Raw genomic sequence first — 5581 nt, 5'->3', positions numbered from 1 at the left:
CACTGTATTATCCTAATCTCAACCAATAAAACTTACACCCCTATTGTCGGCGATGCGTAGACGCACCCGTTCTACCTGCAGTTTATTTTGGCAATCATCCGATACAGTATTTCAACTTGTATAGTAAACGTTCTTCTCTCCACCCGGTTTGTATTTTAAGTAAGTAGCGATTGTACGATATTTCCAACAATCGCAGTCGACGGCGCCAGGACCCTGTGTGTTTGACTACACTGGAATTATGTGACATGTTTACGTGTAGATCGTGTGATGTCATACGCATAATTCTCTAAACACAAGCCCCGTCGGTCTTAGGGAAAACATATTTTTTATTCTAAAACTGCCCGCCGGTCTGTAAAACACATTTTTTTAAACTGCCTGCCGGTCTCGAAAACACATGTGTTGACGACTTTCCCTAATATTCTGTCATAGTTTTCGAGCGTTGACAATACCATGACAACCTTAGTGTTAATTAAAATCGACGTATTGAAGTTTCTTTGGTATTTTTTCGTTGGAAAACAACAAATATTTCGCAGTAATAAATGAAAATATTTATACTATGTAGTTCAAGTTTGTACTCGTGTACCTTTTTGGGAGGTTGTTTACATTAAGAATCATGGGTAGTTCACATTTTTATTCGCCGATACTTTGTTTATATTTTCAGAAAGTTCCCACATGTATGCGAATAACTTATTCGCGGAATACATAATTTGCATATGACAAACGAACTGCATGTTCATATCGTGTGACAATTCTTATGGGATTGTTTCATCAAATATTAACACCATGTTGAGATAATATAAGAGATGAAAGCCTAACATATATTCATTGACTTTAACGACGACAAAATACGTAACGTTTGTTTAAACGCATTAGGAAAACATATAATATTGTGTCTATGGACAAACTCCACTGCAAATCGCAGCAGACGAAACTTTTATATTAACAAATTATAAGGATCCATGATAAACAATACCATAATGTTATCTATGTTTACTGTCGTGTGGTATACGCCTTTTCACATGTTATAAAATATAGTAAATATGTGAAGATAAACGACTGATTGGTATCTTAAATGTTAAAAATAAACAACAATTGGATGATCTTTTAAGATATTCATGCATATGCAATGCTTTTTTGGCGGATGTTTGATAAACATTTTACTCCGAAAGTCTTTAAAAAAAACATTGACGCCATTGAAGCATACATGAAAATATGTCAGAATTTAAAAGATAACGCACGAGAAGAAATAAACTCTGAACGTTGCAAGTCATGTGGATTGGTAATGATGATGTACGCGCGCGATGCAGCTTTGATCTTGAGCTTGCACAATGACAATTATTAGACTTTCAAACATGTCCGAATGTATATACTTAGAACATTAATTATTGATTGGATCACACATGCGAAAGGACCACAGACATCGAACGCAATACATTTATCAAGTACTTTTTACAACGAGTAATATGGAAGAACTTGATAAATGAATGTAATCCTGTAGTTCATAAGGATTTATTGCTCGTAAATTCTTCATATTATCTGATATTAACACGCTTCATTAAATGCATACCTGGCGTGTCTGATGTACGTACATAATATTAATATCATTATACATTTTATAGTGTTTTGATTGTTATCAGAAATGTGCACTGAAATTCCAGAATGCATGTATTGGTTTCATTCTTGGAACAGTTAACGAATAACTACGTAGTATCTTCTCTGTAAATTATGAAACGTAAGATAAAGTTTTCTGAAAAAATAGAAATTAAAAAGATTTTGTCCCAAAAAATTGAAAAACACTCATATCTCTGTCACATAATACTTGATGGCAGCGATAAAATTTGCTGACCCACATCACGCACATGATTGTATTTCCCTTTTTAGTAAACATATTGCTAAACCATTATTACACAAATGACATCTAAGGCACAACTTTCCCGTTCGTGTGATTTTCCCTTGCTGTGTACCGTTCTAGAAAATACAGAGCCAAAGCTCTTGGGAATAGCTTGGCTGTAAATATCGCTTCTGACCGTGCGTTTTTCCAGCGTTTCCTTGTGGTGTCAAAACAGGATGCCGCGTTAAAATGGACGCTACGTTTGTTTTTTCCTTAATATTTAAGGGTTCTCCGGAGGTTCCTTTAAAGTTAAGGCGAAAATGCCGACTTAAGGCAAAACATAAGGGCAATTTGTTTTGTGGATAAAACTTAAGGAATTTCTTAAAAACTAAGGGAAAGTAGCAGAATTTGAGGGGAAAATATTTCAACTTAATCAAAAAATCTCCCTTAGGAGCTTTGTGGATACGGGCCCTGGAGATGCTTCCCTTTCAGTCGTTTTGTCTTATGAACTGAGATTCCATCCTGCTGCCTTCTTTGAAGCCAAGAACATAGATTGTACAGCAGATAAGCCTCAGATAGCGACACATTATGTGAGGCTGTGATAAACTGTATTCATGAAACAGATGCATGATGCTTGCTGCATTGTTGACCATGGAGAAGGGCGACTCAAATTCTGTCTTTTCGTAATTAAGAAGTTGTCTCCCATTCGGGAAGGTATCACGAGTATCCCGGGTAAAAAGCGGTCCGTCTAAAATGCGTATATGACTCATATCCGCGGATATGACAGAAAAGTGCGGATATGGACGAATATAAGCAATATCGACACTTTTTCTGCAATGTTCATCTCAATTCTGGATTTTCGTAATTCCGTGTAAACAGAGTTGTCGTTCGTGCAATGGGGAAAGACTACTGCTCTATCTTTGAGTGCCATAATTTCAGCGGCAGAGTGGGTAAATATTCAAAGAAAGTGGTTTTACATAAAATTCCGAAGGACCCATGTACAAGAAATTATATATATAAGATTATAAAATAACTGGTAAGGGATAATATGTAGAAATTATCTCCAGTACAAGAAATAATATAATTGAATAAATAAATATTTAATATTCTTGTAGAAGGCAATATCAGATAACACGTATTTTACTTATAAACAAACTTAAGGTGTAATTTGATTAAATATGAGTTGTGTTCTGAAAAAACTGGGCATAATGCTTGTGCACAGGCTAATCAGGTACAACAATTTCCGCTTATATTGAATTTTTCTTTTAAATGATGTCTCTTCTTAGCAAAAATCCAGTTTAGGCTTTTGGCAGAAAGTGAAGTCCCGGATTAGCCTGTGCGAACTGCACAGGCTAATCTGGGACGACACTTTTCGCACATGCATTCAATATGCCCAGTTTCCTCAGAACACGACTCATTTATGTAATTGACTCTTTCTTCTTTAAATAAGGATTTGTGGCAAACTTAATTTTTGGGTTATGGCACATTGTAATTATATAGTTGTTATTATGCAAACATTATTCTCAAATACATTCAGATGCAAATTTTGTTAAATAGAAATAATGTTATTTACATGAAAAATGATTTAAATGAAAAGTGTACGAGTTGACAATGACTTGAATAAAAATGTGTGAAATTTTATTGTAATTGTTATTTTCTTTTATTTCCTGGTAAGTGGCTAAATGTTTATAATACAGTAATCACTCATCATGACTCATTTGTCTGCACTCAGAGAATGTATGACATACATGTTTATACGAGCAAATGTATCTGTGAACAATATATATGGTTTCCCTACTTAAGAAAACCAAAACAATGTTTCAAGTATAAACGTCCTCAATAATTATATAATTACCCTGCAGGGCATGTGCAGTATGCCTTCACAACTTTAAAGGGTCTCTCCTTGGTCATTAAAATCCATTGCTCATAGTCACCTTGCTGCATTGAAGGATAACATTTGGAGCGAATGTAGCAGTGCTTGCTGCTGTCGCTTATGGAATTTATCATAATTTTGTGGATAAATCCTTCTTTAAAAAAATTGAGACCCCTGATGTATTGTCTGTAGCACTGCATTTATTCGGCATCTTCTGTGCGGTGGCTACTGTGCAGTAAGTAGCTCTCGATGTCGCTAAGCTTCACTGTAGGGAACTGACATGAAGTCCCAGTCTATCCTGCTCGGAGCTCAGCTATTTCGGGTGTTTCAACACCAGAAGATGACGACTGTGGTGCACAATCCGACACAATGTCACACCGCGATCCGATCGTATCTACTACCCGTTGGGCAAGGGTCAACTTGCTTCCACTAATTTTAACATTATTTGCGCGTAAAAACGATTGAATTTAAACTTTGGAATAGTTCAACACATCCTCGACAGTTGTTTTATTATTTATTGGAATTAAATTCGCCGATGTTATTATAGAATCCATACTAACTTTGTTGAAATTTACGCGCTTATAACTTTTGACAACCGTAAGTAAACAATACCTTCCCGCACGAACGACAACTCTTGCTCGACGTTAATTACGAAAAGACCGACATTTCAATGAAAAATACACAATATGTATTTAATATGCATAGTAAAATATCTTATATTTGATTGTTACTATATATTATATTTTATTGGTACGTAAAAATATGCACGTTATTTTATTTATCCAAATGAACAAAGGATATCGTAGTGCTACATTTAAATGTTTCAAGAATGTTTATAACCATTATAGTTGCGCTGTTATTGAAAATGCATGTCCCGCAAAAGTTTTAGATTTTTCGTTAATATTTCGAAAGTTCATATTCAATATCCCGAAAAGTTAAAATACGAAGCCTTTATTTTAAAGATCAATATTACAGCTGTTACATTCACTTATAAAACATATTATTAACGAAAAATCTAAAATTTTAGCGGGACATGCTTTGCTTTTCAATAACAGCGCAACTATAATGGTTGTAATCATTCTTGAATCATTTAAATGTAGCACTACGATATCCTTTGTTCATTTGAATAAATAAAATGACGTGCATATTTGTACGTACTAATAAACTATACTATATAGAGGACATTTGTTGGATTCGGTGGATTATCGATTTTAAAGTGATATTATGTTGGAAAAATGATAATGTCTATTAAATTGTTATATTTTGAGACAATACTAACATAATTAACACATATTGTGTATTTTGTATTAAACATTGCATAAAAAGTGTCGATATTGCCTGTATTCGTCCATATCCGCACTTTTCGGTCAATCCGCGGATAGGAGTCATTTTCGCATTTTAGACGGACCGCTTTTTACCCGGGATACTCGTGATACCTTCCCGAATGGGAGACAACTTCTTAATTACGAAAAGACAGAATAACGCACTAGCCGAGTCTTATGTAGATTCATAAAAAGGCATTACGGACAAGCGACAGTGGGGTTCGATGGCTATGAAGACGGTCATTATAACAAAGACAACACGCACCGGAGACGATGAAACATAAATGTAAATCATATTGTTTCAACAAAGAAACAGAATGCTCATGTAAAAAAGGAAGACTTTTTGTCTCGTGACAGAAACAAGGCCCACATGATTACTCTGATCAGCACAACTAAATGGGATGCTATGTTGTTCTGTCTTCAGGGGATGCAGACGTTGAAATTAGTAAATCAACAGTATAACGATCGCGTCGTAGCATCAAATCGTTGGTGGGCGAGGATACAGATTTGCTCATCTTGATCTTTCTTTTCTCCGACGGGGACAATAAGACCATC

At 35.1% G+C, this 5581-nt stretch overlaps 1 pseudogene; it reads right to left on the bottom strand.

Moving 5' to 3' along the window:
- Positions 1-3682: 3682 nt before the first annotated feature.
- Positions 3683-4258, bottom strand: LOC127846186 (uncharacterized; annotated as a pseudogene).
- Between the last annotated feature and the right edge of the window lie 1323 nt (positions 4259-5581).

Source organism: Dreissena polymorpha, chromosome 9 (genome assembly GCF_020536995.1).
Source record: "Dreissena polymorpha isolate Duluth1 chromosome 9, UMN_Dpol_1.0, whole genome shotgun sequence".
Classification (NCBI taxonomy): domain Eukaryota; kingdom Metazoa; phylum Mollusca; class Bivalvia; order Myida; family Dreissenidae; genus Dreissena; species Dreissena polymorpha.
This window is presented reverse-complemented; position numbering and strand designations above follow the sequence as displayed.